This window comes from Temnothorax nylanderi, unplaced genomic scaffold (assembly GCF_030848795.1).
Source record: "Temnothorax nylanderi isolate EJ_2023f unplaced genomic scaffold, tnyl_v1.0 TNYL_tig0068_pilon, whole genome shotgun sequence".
Taxonomy (NCBI): Eukaryota; Metazoa; Arthropoda; class Insecta; order Hymenoptera; family Formicidae; genus Temnothorax; species Temnothorax nylanderi.
In genome coordinates, this window is record NW_027249130.1 from 706,102 (window position 1) to 723,185 (window position 17,084).

General features: G+C 39.1%; 1 protein-coding gene across 3 annotated transcripts in view; it reads left to right on the top strand.

Annotated features, from left to right (window-relative positions):
- LOC139773765 (discoidin domain-containing receptor 2) overlaps positions 1 to 17,084 on the top strand; it is a 113,513-nt gene that overhangs the window by 18,344 nt on the left and 78,085 nt on the right. For 2 of the 3 annotated variants that reach the window (XM_071708472.1, XM_071708474.1), the window contains exon 1: positions 15,927 to 16,322. The exons of the other annotated variant lie outside the window; for it this stretch is intronic. The gene's annotated coding sequence lies outside the window, so the exon portion shown is untranslated. Of the gene's footprint in view, positions 1 to 15,926; positions 16,323 to 17,084 lie in introns of those variants that run through there. 3 annotated transcript variants of the gene reach the window in all.

Here is a 17,084-nt window from a genome sequence, read left to right on the forward strand (position 1 = left end):
TACACCCTAGATGTTCGCGCGCCCATCTAGGCATCCACTCTGAAATGGAATGGCGGGCAATTCCTGGTCGCTGCTCCCGGCGCCCTTACGCGTGAATAACTTTAGTCACCTCGCCCTTGCGCATTTTCCAGACATTTCATTGTCTCCGCGTAAGCCCTCCATTTGTTAACTACTGAATAACCCTTCGTGGAATTATATCGTTCCGCAATGTCGGTTACTCTTTTCTGATAAATTAACGACGCGAACGAAGTTGCGTAACACTTGTACTCGTGTACGCGCACGCTATCGTCCTTGACGGTGAAATGGATCATCATTCTATGGTAATCTCTCGTCCGAGTGACTTTGTTCGATTCGATCGATTCCCTTCGGAGTTTCTCGATTTCTCGCGTATTATTGATCGCTACGTGATATTTGCTCGCAATTTTTTTTTATCACTTCCGTCGATGCATTTTCCAAGAATGGAGTCCACGATCCGGACGCGATACACGAAGGAAAGACTTCCTAGTAATAAAGGCAGATGCATACCACGTGCCCACGTACGTATATCTCTGGGATGGAATGGGATGGCGGGTGATTCCTGGCCAGTGCCCTCACCCATGTTCGCGTGAATAACTTTATTCGATTCGCCCGGTCCTTCGCTTCCTCCCTTCTATGGACGGACCAACGTGGTAATCGGTTTACTCTGAGGCACTCGCGAAAGTACGTCATTCGGGATTATTGCATCAGATGAATCCACTGCAGTCCGGACTCTCTCCGATGGTTACTCGTATGTGTGTGCACGTATCTGGCACAGTGGTGGAATATTGTGGTCACAGTGTCGCGGATAATGTAATCCAATTAAATGATTATTACTGTTTGCGGTGAGATAGACACATGTCGGTTTCCTCAGTTATTAATAATTCATAAATTGCCCGATCTTGCTCTTTGCATGTGACCTCGTGCACAGCGACTTTTAATTCAATTTTTTTTATTATCATTCAGATCTGCTGATTCTATTTTTATCAATATTTTTGTCAATCCAGTAGGATAAGAACTTGTAGCTTTATGATATGAAATATATTATAAAGTTATAGGAATAATTTTTTTAATTGAGTAAATTTTAACCCTCAGTTACCGAATCACCAGGGTCTGAGAGACCTTGCACGTTTTTAAAACTCGCGCCTTCGAATTATGTATTATAAAACCCTTGTATCTTTTTTTAGTCAGTACTACGTCAATTTGAAAAAAAGCAAATTTTTTCGCTTCTTCAGAAAAACAAGTTTTCTTTTTTTTTTAAATAACATTTACATTTTTTAATTTGGAATAATCTAACTTACACAGTTTTGTAGATCTTTAAAAGATGTATCGATTAAAAAAAAAGTCAAATTGATGCATTTGTCTTAAAGATACAAGCTGGAGAAGACGACAGGGTCTCTCAGACCCTGGTGAGGTAACAAAGGGTAGTGAAAACGTAAGGTAACTGAGGGTTAAGTATAGAATTTCCAAACTCGAACGAGCGTTGCACAAATCTGCAACTATATGTTCGAAGAAAATGACTTAAAACTGAGTCAACGACCGTCCCCGTGGAATTTTTGAAAGACTCGCGACACTATATGTAGCTTATGGTAGCTTTTACATTCTTCCAGGCATTAATGAAAAGGATACGAATGATATGTATAGCTTCACGGGCGCAGCTGGTAACCACAAATATGAAAGTAATATTTAATTTATCGTCTAGGATTGAAAAGAGAACGTTTAAAAAGCCCGTCCGAGGGAGGACGAGCAAAGGGTGAAATGAATTCGTGCGGTGCCGCCGCTCCCACGAACAGAATCCTGAATAATATATGGCGGCGTCTTCGGGAACCCGTGCATAATTTCTCCCGTACAGGACGGATGCTCGATTCTAACGACCAGGGATCCGTAGGATCCTGGAAACGGGACGATGTCGAACGTACGTACTTAATGTCAGCCAACGACAGATGTTTTCTCTACCCGCGGCCGTTCGTCTTCCTTTCCGTGCATCCGTCGAATTTAATTACTTCCGTGCTTTTGCGCGCGCCCTACACCCGATACCTTCAATTAACGATTCGATTCGCAATTATAATTAACTGCGGCAACATATTACCTGCTAATTATAATCACAATTATTATTTTGCGTAATGTGTGCAAAATGGTTTCCTATGGGGCGCTCAAATTTCTCTCATATGAATACCGTATATATAGTAGTCGAGTGATTCAATATTGCATGAATATCTTATTATAATAAGACCAGATAATTCTACATTAGGTATATATGAGAAGAAACAAGGAGAGAGATATAATTTAATAAATTTATATAATTCTAAAGTTATAAATTTATAATTGCCTTCCTTCTTACCTTTTAGTAAGTAATGCTAAAATGTCACATACTATAGTTTTTGCATAAATTATTAAAAACTATTTATTATGATTATATGTATAATAAGCGGAATTTAATCAAGCATTATAATCAGTCATGCAAACTACATTATGAACTGTCAAAGCGAGATAAATCAGTGATAATTAAGTGAGACTTCGATCATAGGGATACAATGGGCAATGTTGAGTTATATTATTAATGTTCGGCAGGGCAATCGTTTTCTGTATTCCAGCATTGAACCCGGCCGGCCCCTACCTTCCGTCCCTCATCCTCTAATACGAGGCAATCGAATTCAGCGGCATACTGGCTCTGGTTTTACGTGATTAACGTTTAATTATAATTACGGATCACTGATGCCGATAAACTGCCATATAGCGGCCCTCGTTACCATCCACGTGGTGATTGGAGTCTGATGCGTTCAACCTTTCAAATCCGTCGAAAATTGAAAAAAAAAACAGAGATACATCAAAAACTGCGATCGCACACACATCACGATGAAGAGTAAGAGACGCGTGGGACAGATTTTTATTTATTAGAAAGCACCCCGAAATCTTAAATTATGTCGTAATCGCGTATCACTTTCGGTTATGTTCTTGAACAATAAGCCGTAAATTTAATTACGATCAATCCAGTTTATCAACTCGCGTGATTTGGATAATCTCCGTACTTCATCGCGCTCTATCATCGGCGAATGACAAGTTACAATAATTGCTATTATAGGATATCGTATATTTTATGATAGTATCATGACAAATTATAGAGTACTTTGCTCATGACGCAGCGTGATCGTGCATAAATTTGCGCGATATATTATCTCTGGGTAGCGAGGAAGAACCCTGATAGACACTTAGGTAAACAATGTCGATTACAGACCATTTTCGCCCGCGATACACGTATAAATATACAATTTTCACAACCATCAATTTGGATTTAGATGCAATCTGAAACAACATGTTGCTGAAATATCTCGTATCCCTAATCCTCTCATCAGAGGAGATTTAAACAAATCACATACTAGTACACTGGATGTAATCTATGACGATTTTGCCGCATTTCAATTAAGTTACATTAAAAATGAATATCGCGAAACGAAATATTGGTAAACTAAAAGGAACGTAATTAAATATTTTATGCCATTAGCCGATAAAATAAATTTCAATTTTTTTAAAGAGAAATATCTCATTCATATTTTGTTGCTATATAAAAAGTGATGCAGAAAATAAAACGGTTTTCTGAAAAAAAAAAGTAGATAATCTATAATTTACGACATTTACGTAATATAAATGCATTATAAAATTTTGTTTCGCCGTGATTTTAAACAGCATATGGTGAATAATCATTCAACTCCGACCTTTATCAAAGAGGGGGCCGACAACGGATCGCGAGAAACATCACCGGGACGAAATCGAAGTTTAAGCCACCACCTCGAGACATCGATAACTGTAAAGATGGTATTATTCTCGAGCTAGACGGTAGCGATAACGTGCGAAAGCCATAAATTATGTCCGTACCGAATCGTATATCGTGGTTGTCTCATCGAAATACCCGGCTAACGGGATCCGTTTGGGAATAAAAATTGAATTGTACACTTGCAACGTGCGGAATATATTCCGTCACGTGGTCCGATCGTTTGTCATGTTTCAAAAGCATGAATTTACGTAATCGCATAACGATGTACGCGGATTACACGATGAACGCGCCACCATAATTTCGAGTGGATCGAGTGCGGGGTACGTGAAATCCTCCGATCAACCGAGAGCAAGTGTCCAATGGTAACAGCAATGGTATGATCGTGTATTTTGTTCTGTTTAAACAAAACGCTTTACAATCAATTTACACGCAAAATGGCTTAATATTTGTGTTTATTAAATCAATAAAAAAAAGCAAGATATAGCTCGATGAAATTTCATTAACTGTCCGTTACAAAAAGCATGGTTTAAAATTTCAATAAAAATATAGTTACAAAGTAAAAGATTTAGGGCATTTCGGTATTAATTAATTCCTATACGTAATAACTATAATAAGGCTGTACGTCATGTTTCCCTCATTTTAAATATCCGACACAGCCCATCTGACCTCCTTTATCATCCCTCGCATTCCGCTATAATTCGGGCGATTACTTCCCTAATTGCTACTTGAATATATAAATTTGGCGGGCAAAGAGTTAACGGTTAACCCGTTATTATTTCTAAAAGACGGAAGAGCCGTAAACGAGCTCTTGAAACGATGGCAAATACAAAGAGATGATATAGGTCACTTTCCGACCATGACATTTCGAGCACGTCCGTAAAACGAGGTGAGTGGCGCAGGGTTTACCATTCTCGGTGTGTTGTCGCGTTCGTAGATTTATTCCGAACGATGAAGTGGAATTACCTATTTGCCGTATTAATTTGCATGATCGTGCAGAAAATTTTGCGTGTTTTAAACTCCCCTCCCCGAAAGAGAAACAAACCAGGATGCAAAGAAGAAAAACGACGAAGGTGGGAACCACAGAAGAAGACGGAGAGAAGAAGCGAGGACCCTCGTAAATCTTAAACAGGATCTTGATTCGGTGAGCCCTGCTTACGGGTTTTACACCTGTAGGCATGGCGGAGCCTGGCGGAGCCTGGAGGAGCCTATCAGACACTTTTGTGCCCGGCGCAGAGAGGATGATTCGAAGGCGCCGGATATCCTTCGAAGGGGCAGGGCACAAAAGACACGTTCTACCGGATCTCGGGCGTGTGATCGATCAGCTGCTCGGCGAAACGCGACAAACGTGAACGTGTAAGTACGCAGAAGTAAATTTCGAGGTGCTCCGTTCGCCGAGCATTATAAGCTGAGAGGTACGCGCGATCGACTGCGATACAAAATGAGATAAACGATTCTCCCTAAGCTTAAAAAAGTAACGTTACGGAGAGAATAATCGTTGCTGTGCGCGATATTAGAAACACGCATAATATTTGTTTTATTTTACTAACATCATATTGATTATTATTAAGGAAGACATACTAGTTTGCAATATTTTCTATTTTAAAAAGTAGAGGTACAAAATATCTTAAATAAGACTTTTTTCTCGCTTTTCCATAGATCTTTTAAAAAAATCCAACACTTCGAAATAAGTTAAAATGTGATTATGAAGAATTTTCATTGGCATGAATTATTTTGTCCGCCTTTCCACGATCTAGTCAGTAAATTAAGGCAACCGGTTTTGAAAAGGGAAGATCATTAATACGAATCTCTCTCTCAAGACAGCACCATTGTGCCTCTAAGAACGAGAGAATGGATTTATAGAAATGAAGATTTAAGGAGAAACTCGGCGGCGAGGAAACTGTCAGTGAAAATGGAGAATTTTATCGGAATTACGACAGTATTTTTATCCAATATCTCATGTGCAGTCTAGTATTATTTGTTCGATATATATTTTGCTCGCTTTTGCAATGTTCAACGATTCGTATACTTGTCTCGCACGTGGATATCACTATATTTAATATAATGAGACAAAAGACGCAAAAGTGCGTGGGTCTTAATGTCAACTTAAAATAGCCTCAACTAGGAAGAATATTTTTTGCTGGTTTTGTGACGTTGCCGGCCAAATCAAACGCTTTTTATTTATATATATACCATTTTTAGATATGGATACGCGCGTTAAATTGTTTTATTATAAATCTCGGAGCGCTTAATATATACGTACTGCTGACATTAATCAAACTCATTATGAAAATTCAGTATAAATTCATCCCTTCTCTTATTATCGTTTAAAGCGTGAATTAACTTTGATCGCATATAGCAATAATTTGTAGCCACAACTCGTTCATAATTCAAATATAATCAAGGAATTAATAAATAACCGCGCTATATGTTTAATTCGATTATCAGCTCACGTTCAACATCTAATATTGTTCTTGACGCTTAAACATTGTCAATTATCAGCAGAATTCAACGTCTATTATAGATTATTAAAAATGAAAAACGTCTGACGTCACACATGTACATATCTCTGGCTATTTTGAAACTCTTAACTTTATTTCCATTGCAGATTATGACGTTAAAATCCAAGCAAAAATTAGGAATTTCACATCTCGATCTCTTTTATCAAATATAATAACATTATCACGATCTGTCCGCGACTGACCCAAATATGTAACTGCTGTTTCACCTCGGCGTGCATTTTCCATTTAACCGTTAATATCATCGATCGGCCAGGCCGGAATAGCGTAGTTGCGACGAGCATCGGCACGCCTAGCAAAGCAACATCCTATGCGGATGCACCGTGTTTATTATTAATTCATCGAAGCGTCGATGCTTCACCCGCGATCGCGCATCAAACGATGAATTATTATTTCCTCGGTGTGAGACGGCCAGTGCCTTTACGGCCCTCCCTCCCTCCCTCTCTCCCTCCCTCTCTCGCGTAAGGTAACGAGTTTTGATCGATAGCCCGATGTCAGTGACATCCCGTTTCTTATTATAATATCTTATTAAAGGAATATTACATTGGATAATATAATTAGATAAAGAAATAAATTGTTAGATAATCGCTTGGGCGGCGATCTTATTCAACCAGCCTTTTGAGTAGGTATAATAGCTTATCTGTTTGTAAGTATTTATAAATACGCGAATTTACCATAAAACTACACTAGTCAACAAAGTTAAACTTTTTTGATAACATGAATAAAATAGGATGTTTTTAACCAATTCGTACATAGTAGAAAGTAAAAGTAAAAAATTCCCAAAAACATCTAAAATGAAAGAAACTTCAATCTAATAACAAAATAATAAAAAAAATAATAAAATATAAGCAAATAATTTTTTTAATAAAAATAATAGAGGTAAAGTATAAATACCACATACATTAATGGTAATAAAGCAATGTACACTAGACTAATTTACAAATGCCATCTATTTGTATGAAATAAGCACATTAAAAAAAGGAACCGGATTTAATATTGGTCACTTTTTACAAACTAAAATATCAATTTCTAAAAAAATGTGACGTTGTGGAACTTCTTTATTGTCATATTTGTAATTAGCATGGCACGCATATAAATTAACAAAAATGAATATTTGTATCCGTGATAGAAAAGCCTTTTTGTTTAATGCTATTGATACATTTTATTCAGTTATCTCACAAACCTGTTCTTCTTTAATTTCATATTTATCTAAATTTCAGGAAGAAAACGGGCAGCAATCAATAGCAATAGGAATATTGAGTAGTAGTTAATTACTTGTAGCTTTAAATAACGATTTAAATAACAGAGGATATCATCTTGTTCCTGTTTCTTTATTTGATAATTAGAACGTCATATCGCGTCGGAAAGAATTGACTTCGAAAGATTCATCGGATCGCAAGTTATATATCCCTCTGCTCTTATTGATGGTCGAAATCATTATTACCTGTCAAATACGCGCAGCTGCGACACCTCAATGATATCGGTAGACGTGACATATAAAATAATAAAGCGATCGATCGATCGACCGATGTCGGCGGTATACGTCAAATATACGACCCGTACGTCATCGATGCGGTTCATGCGGCTACGAAGTAGCCGCAAAATTCTTCGCGTGCAACCAACGCATGGACACGCAATCGTCTGCTCACCGCGAAAATATTTCCCATGGCCTAACAGCGCCGACGATCGAAGTATTTGATATGTGCTCTGACAATACACGCGTCGTCAGTTGACGAAGTCAATTTCGCTTTGATATGACCAATAATAATCAAACAGAATTATTTTCTCTGAAATTAACATCGTTTTCGGACCAATGACAACGTTTTTACAAACAAATGGTAGTATTACAGATTGCACATTAGTGCTATTGATTGTGCCGCTCGTTTCCATATCGATAATTAACGCTGATCATATATTAGTCTTGTCTCGATAAATATCGTGAATAAATAATCGGGAACATTTAAATATACGTGATTACGCGCGATAATTCTTATGATTGGGTTAACGCGAAACCTGTAGAAACGACGTTTTCCAGAGTGGCATTCACAACAGCGTATATATGGTGTGTTTCCGTAATTAAGGTCATCATTTTAATATTCGAGCGTTTTAATTACCCTGCTTGATGAGAAGTTTGCACCGACGACAACTATCGCCGGGACTCTAGCACTACCTACGCTTGCAGACTCAATTATTAATGTATCCTTTCTCTTGGCTTGTTACGAGTTAATCACGGTGACTGCCGTTTTCCGGAGATTTGTCGCGCCTGTAGCACCTGCGGTATCGCTGCACCTGCGATGCGACAAACGATGTTGCGTACACGCATGGTTACGCGCAGTTTATCGACTGGCTGAAAAAGTTATGATTCCCGATAAAGAGACGCGCGTAAAACAAAAAAGAGTAGAGTAAGAGAGAGAGAGGGAGAGAGAGAAGTGGAGGGAGAAAGGGGAAGCCGTATACAGAGAATGGCGATGCATTTGCAATTTTGCGGTCGGTCGTGCGTGCGTATTGTGTTGGCGGCCAACGTGGACGGCAGAATGTAAAATGCGGAAGAATCGCTCGTTGGGAAAGAGAGATCGAACAGAAACGAGGTCGGGGGAAAAAAATTGAACCCGCGGGATTTCATTGGCGCGCTACCTACTGCCACGGTCAGTTTCTGGCGAGCTATCCCCAGCGAGGATACGAGTGAAAATCAAGAATTCGCGCGCATCAGGTCGGCAGCAACAACGCGGCGTGGCTATTACCGTTACGCGAGCGACGATGAAACATTTATAAGAGCGCTCCGGATACTAATGATAAAAATTGATCTGCGTAACTCGGGATATAGGTGATCGGGTGCCAGAAAATGTGTACATTACAGTAGGTTACGCTTCCACGGTTGGATGGACGTATCAATTTCGAAAGCACTTCGCGACGTAAACGCGGTTTTGCATGGAAACTGCGCCCGTTCGAAACGCAAATGTAAACCGGGAGAGAAAAGCGCATGTTGGTGCGAAATAATGAATCGATCGTACGATCGTACGATTCTAGCGTACTTTAATTTCGATCTGAAATTGAAGTGATACGCATCGCGCGATCGACCGTCTCAACAAGCTGAGATCTTTTCGCGCAAAACATTCAGTGAATCCTAGCGCGCAGAATCATATTCTGTGTCTCTTAGATCGTAGAACTTCCACCGTGTACCTCCCGGTTTATATTTCTCTGTAATTCACTGCATACAGTACGTGATATGCATACCCCATTCAACGACACAGCCAGCCTTATTAAAGCTTTTGCTAGCGTGGATAAACTCGCAGTAAGCAATTTTTATGCAAATACGAGAATTTTTCTATGTTCTAGTACGTCATATTAAACTCGTTATTTTTAATATTGGATTTTCAACTTCGTATTCGATTTTTTGACGGCCCGAAAAACGTTCGGATTAAACAAGTCTAATAAAAATTGTAATAGAAATTTCGCTCTTTATACATTTGTATTTGTACATTATGTGTCATGGGGACTACGAGGATAATTCCGCGAGAAAGTAACAAGGAGAAAATGTATCTGACATGAGTAGCTGATCAAGAATTAAACCGCGATAAAAAAAAAAGGGAGCTGAATAGAACAAGTCCAGTCAAACTGCCAATATCTTTCTACAGATTTGTGGGTGCCGAGGGCCTCTTCTACTTTGCCTCTTCGCCGAGATATCACGGCAACTTTTCACCAACCATACCTGCTGGCGATAAATAACGCGAGCGCGCATTATTCGTCGACTTTCTCGGTCGTCTAGATCAAGCCTAACGCGCACGGGATTCTGCAAAAACTTACGTAGAATTTAGTATCAGTCTTATATGATTTATCAGAGGAATGGAACAAGTATTTTTTCTTCTAAGTAGAACGAAGGACGCGGCACTTTTGCATTTAAGTTCTAAAAGTATCCCAGCATCTATTTTAAAAAACCAGGAGTTTTTGAAAATTTAATTATTATTGACAGAATTGAAAGAAAGATGGATTTTTGTAGACATTCAATTCTATTATTTGATATCTGATTGTAATCTGCAGTTATAAATGTGTAAGAGGACGGTGCAATATTTTTATTATATTTTTATTATATTTTTATTATATTTTGCGAATATTAATATCAATGTAACTTTTACAAAAAAGCTTCCGTTTTACATTAAGATATCTTTAGCTTTGCCAATCACACTCACACATATTGCTTTATGTTCTATCGCAATACGATTTTTCCAACAAACAATGACGAAAATTACTAGCGCGGAAAATGTTGGCTTGTCCGTAGGAACTAATCTAAAATCGATATTAGCCAAAAGCCGTTAATTCCAAAAGCCATAAACAGCCCAAGAGCTTCAGCGACCCTAGTCACATAACCCGGCATTTATTACGAAAGATTCTGGAAATCCATCGAGCGCTAAGGGGCAGCTCGTACCTCGGCATAGGCTAACACAGTGGTTACCTTGGACCGTACGAGGAGCATCCATTAACTAAGCCTGTAATCCCTTCAGTTAAGTTAGCACATGGTGCGACGGACCATCGTCCATCGTCCTCACACCAGCACGTAAACCCCTCCTGCCTTACGACCGATCTTACCCTCTCTATTTCCTTCGGCTTCTTTGTAGATACATGATACACTCATTGCCAGGGATTCCCTTATCCTTATCCCATTCTTTATGGGCTGGACGGTGTGAAGTGCTCTCTATTTATCTAAATCAGCACACCTTCGACTATCTTTCGAAATAAATGGTAAAAAATGCGACGTTACTACGACTGTTTTTCAAGAAAGGTAAATTTCGCGGAAATCCAAGAGCTTGTACGAGCACCGGTAACTCATCAGCTCACGTCATTCCTACGCCTGACAGGAACGAGGATCCCGGATAAAAGAGAAAATTGTTTAGCATCGCGCTCGAATCCGCTAGGGGTTAAGGAAACAAATTAAATTTGTTCGACAGGATTTAAAAAAGACCAAATATTGTTGCTCCAGTTTAGCTCCAATTGTGAAAAATATTACAATACGCAATTTCGGAATCGCTTTATGTTGCGAAAATACATTCATTCGTCGATCGTATAAGTAGTTTTTGTCAAGTTTCTATCACGCATTATTAATATAATTAATATTTTACCGGATACTAGCAACGCGACGCCATAACAAGGCTTAACGACTGCCTGTAGTCTTAATGACGAAGTGTAGTGTCACATTCTCGTAGTAAATAAGCCAACGATAGGTAAGATGAGCCGCTTTGCTATCGGATGAGAAATTATTCGCGAGGACACACTCCCGATGTATGCACACCTCATCCGAACGGCAAACAAAATAGGGAACAAATCATGAGGGTAACGAAATATTTCAACAATTTATATGTTAATCTCATTAACAATTCAGGAATGTTTCACCAGTTCATATTACGAATGGTATTAAAAGCTTTGATACCAACCGCTTGCCTGTATCTGCCGCTTGAATTAATTATCACGCAATTTATTAAGAGGATTTACGCGATATGTCGAAGTCACCCGGACGTCCTGATTAATTTTGCATTATCAATTAAAAAATAATTGCCGTGGATTATGTAGAGGCTCATTATTGCGCCACTTTAGATCGATAAAGGGCTACGCTCTGTACACCCATCGCATGCCGGTGACAAGAATTTGCATAATATTTTGAAATTAATCGACTTTCCTGCTAATTTTCAATGTCAGATCATAAACCAATATCAGCCCTTTGTTACTGACGGCATCATCTAATATCGATAATGACTACCTCGTCATTTACGAACATTTCGTTACATCCATGAAATAATTTGCCATATCATCTTGTCGTTATACGACATAAATATATTACCATAGCTACTAATTACTAGTTATAACACGGGTTTATAACATTTATGTATATCTCACACAAGTAAATTAACAATATTATTAACACAATGCGCTGCATTTAATTAAAAAAGTTTATAATAGCAGCTACTACAAGATGACATAATCGACTTATGAGATTGTTATGCAATTATTTATGCGTTATTTTTAACATCGCTGCTCCTCTCTGTGTTTTTAGTTATTTAATTTTTAAATCTTTTATAACCGACCAAAAAGGAATATAGATTTTGCTACGATTTTTCGACGTTTTAATATTCTCGTGTTTAGCGACGAGATCCAATTGCGTCGTAAAGCATTTAGCCGGCGGCTTGTACGACCCCGCGGCATTACGTACAATTTTCTTCGCATTATACGTAATTGACCGGCTGATGTCAGTGCGTCCCGTCTCTTTCCGTCGTGTATCGACCTCGGAATTATAGGGCGATTATACGGTGCACCCATATTGCTAGCACGATTTTAGGGCCGTGCCCTTCGTTTGTTGGTTTTGATGGTGGAGCCAAATTACTACTACGAGTCGACGGACGTCGCGGTCGTCTCAACTGATAAATAATGCATGATAATGTAGCGCTTACTTAGCAATTGAATATTTTTCTTATCGGGATAGAAAATTCACCGTTTAAAACTTTCGAAACCAAGTGGCTCGGTAAATAATTTAGGTGTTATACATGCACGGAGAGAATTTTTTGTTATATTTTACCCTTAAATTCACTACAAACTTGGGACAACTTGGCAACCAAGGAATTTTTAATATATACAAAAGACATTTTACAAACAACGTGATAAAAATTACCAAGAAGATTGGTAAATTTTGTAAAATTATTGAAATTTCCTAGATAATATTTTAGTAAAATTAATCAAACATATTTTATATTTTAATGTAATAGATATTAATATTTTTTATTATGGTAGATATTAATCAGAATAGCTCGCATAAAATTCTTGGTGGTACATGTTGTCCCACAACTACTATGATTTCAGGGTAAATTTTAAGAGAAAATTCTCTCCGTGTAGATAGCTTAATTGATATAATAAGGACACGGTATCGTTTAAAACTTAAACAAATTTATTTATTTTTGTCCGTTGATTACGAACGGAGACACTCTAAATAATTCAATTGGCCGGCGAATAAAAGTTATCTGAACGTATCTGCGCGCTTTATGTCACGCATACATACAGCTCATATCAGCGTCTAGCCATTGCTGGAAATCGCGTGTTTATGAACGATTTATCATTAGCCCCTGAGACAAGAGAGAGAAAGCAAAAAGAATGTATTTGAAGGACAAATACTCTCCACCTAGCTTATATAAACTTAATTAATGAAAAGTACGCTATATATATACATATATATTTTTACGGTGCTATTACATAACGATAATGTCAATATAAAAGATTGAAGACAAGAAAATGAAAAAGACTCATTAGTCATAATATTGTTTCGTGATTTCGTCTGTGTATAATTCGAGAAATGAGAGAACAAAATTAACTCGAATCATATGAAAATCGACAGCCCAGCGTAATAATAATGCGATTCGGCTAGTTATTCTGATGCATTATTGACTGAAGAATACGTATTAATTGAAGAAAACCGTGAGTCGCTACTTTTACTCCTTTCAGTAAAATACGTAATTAAAAACGACGGTCCTCACAAAGCCGAGTTAGATCTTACGAGAGGTGTGACAAAGTAACTTTATTTTCTGCTTGTTCATTCACCCCCCGATTACATTGTACTTGCATGCCCGCGCGCGTGGTGCGATATCACTAGTAAAATCTAATTAATCGAGTAAGAATAGTCGCGTGTGAGGGGCTTGTCTGAGAAACGGGATCGCTGGTATAACGGTATTGCGATTGAACGCGCACAGCGTTGAAAGCCGGCGAAAATAAAGCGTATGGTAAACACGATCGCGAACAAAGCATTGCAGTATCGTTCTCGCATATATCTACATCCATTTTAATCGGCGTGCCGTAACGCAAAACGAACGCAGAGCGCGCGTTTGGGTTATTGCAAGGTTATTTCGGCGTCTCGCATGGATACGGCGAATGTTAGCAAACGCGGCAATCGGCAGATGAAACTGCAGCGTGCGCAATCCTGTCGATATATTCTTCTTCATAACGATTGGGAATCAAGCGAATAACATACCCAATACCAACAACCCTCTCCCCAAAAAAAAGGAAAGAGATAGATGGAATGCAAAATCAAGTTGTATAAGCCAGAGTATCTGTAAAGTTGCCCTTTTAAAAATTTATAAGTAAAATAAGCATTATCTATTATGAACCGAAGTATTAATATTGTACAAAGAAAATAATTCCAGATTTTAGGGGATAAATCTTTAATATATGGGAGTTAAGAAGTTATTCTATAGGAGATTAAATTTAAAAAAATAATGCTTAAGCGAACGTCGCAAAGGACCTTTTGAGGAGAAAGGGCCACTGTAATGCAAAATCATAATTTCGACATCCCCGCAGCAACATTAGTAAATCTGCACACGGCTTGTGTTTACCGTTGTTAGCCACGTCCAGCATTGAATTCGTCCTTGATAGACGATTATCGTCACCATGCATCGATCGACAATCGTAACGAACGAACTCTGGCATTAGTGGACCATTCAACGCTACGCATGTTTGGGATCAATCGATTACGGTATATACTTTTTCAGAACGCATTTGAAATAAAATGAAATTAGATTATAAGTACAAACTGTTACAAATATATTTTGCAGTAGTAAACATTTTGCATAAAATTTTAACGTTCTGATATAAATCGAAATAATTGATTCGATTCGATACCGCGGCGATGCTTAGTGCTAACCAATATTACCGGTGTAAAATATCGTGTATTTCAAATAAATTTTAAATATACGCTAGTGAATAAAACAACATTTTATTGTCAGTCACAGTTTTTCAATATTTTATAACAAATGTCAACATAAACCGAAACTTATTACAATAACTGAATAATGAAACAAAAAATATTATATACACAGAATCGACAAATTCAATATGAAATTTTAGGATATGTAAATACTTGCGCAGATTCCTGTGCATTTTAACACGCAGCAGAAAAGATCAATACTAATTTGCATACACATATTCCTCTCACCGATACGTAAGGCAAATCGTTTGACGTTAGCTAATCCCATAACATAAGAAACAATAAAAAAAAAAAAGTAACACATCTCGCAAGTAAATCCGAAAGTGTCTCGAAAGTTCTGCAGTAATCGCGTCAGGTAATCGAGACGCGAGGAATACAATTTTGCGAAGAATACGGAACGCAGATAGCGGAATGCAACGGCTTATCGTTGGTCGTTATCTGGCACAGGAGAACCAGGAGCGTCAATGGCAAGGCGTGAAAGAATCGATAGAAAGCAATGGGCATTTTCGTCGGAAATCGTATCGGAGTATCGGAGCGCTCCCCGCGTTAGTAGCTACCGTGCGTGCCTGGTCAGCCACCCGACCGAATCGCTTACGCGGGGTATTAACCCTTTTTGCTCCGACGCGGCCGCGCGGCAGTCGCCTCGGCGTAGCTTATCCTGACGCTTACCACTCGCAGTAGTCACCGGCCGGCTAGACGATACAAGCGTCAAGTCAGCCCGCCTCGGCTTGGCGCGATGCGCGTACAGCCTGACTATACCTCTCGTCGCACTCCTCGTCCTTCGATTCACCTGTCTGACGCCAAGCGTCCGTCCCTACTACGTTCCACGGTGCTCCCCCCTCCTCGCCCTAGTCCTGCCCCCTCCACCGAAATCGATGCTACTCGCGGATCGCGAGTTCAGTCTGCGACTGGCAACCGCGCGTGTAACATCGTTCCTTCCTTGTCCCTCTCTCTCTCGCTCTCGCTCTCCCGCCCCCTTCTGCTCGTCGCATGTTGCATCGTGCGAGTTCTTGAGTTATACGTCGGGAGAAAGAGCGAGGATTGTTCAGCGTAAAATAAATTTCCGGTGCACCGGTTAAGGACGGTTTTCGCGAGGGGAGAAAACGTGAGCTAAAGGTGAGATAAAAGATGAGAGCCGATGTCGTGTCGGTGACGATCTTCCACCGCCAGATGCGTCACCGTTGCGCGCTATCGGAGCGATCTTGAGGCGATCGGATGTGCAGCGACGCGAAGGATAACGACTCAGGACGGGCTGTACTTTTACGCCGGCAGAACTGCTGATTCGGTGAGTAAAAAGTCGATGAAAGTCTTTCCAAGTTTCGAGAGACGCGTAATGCGTATTTGAAACGTTATAATACAACTACAGGTTATAATAGAACTAATTACGAATGTAAAACAGTGATCAAGGGCAACCGGTATCGCCACCAGGTATAGAATATCTCGATACCGGAGTAGTATCTTATGTCAAACGTATCACTTCTATCGAAGTTCAATTTTATATTTTGCCGTATAAACGTTGAGTTATCCGCGAATTTCTTTTACTTATGATACAATATTTTCGCTGTTTAGAATTGTACGCTTTGAGAATTGTACGCTGATTGCTATACTCTCAGCGTTTTCGTTTCCAGATATATTTCTCTCTAAATAAAATAAACTCCATAATCTGAAAAGAAAATTGTAAGAAACTCTTGCAAAAGACGAATATGCTTTGCCGTAGCAAATACCGTAGCTTTACTTGCGCAGATTAGCATAAAGCATAATAATTACCAATAAAAGGAAAATTGTTGTATTATCCGTCGCAAGTAGGCGAATGCGTGATTGGTCAGCCCGGTCAGTTTTACCGTTTCAGTGACAGTTTCCATTAGGGCGAACCGTAATATTCCAACAAGTTTACCCATGGTGGTTTCTCTCGCACGTTCCACCGCAAGAAATTTCATTCCTCTCTTCTCTCTCTTCCCTCCCCACTCTGTATATAACCCAACATTCTCTTTCCTTTGCCCGTGATCTCCATACCACGGGTCCACGAGTACGATACGGTCGTACGAGT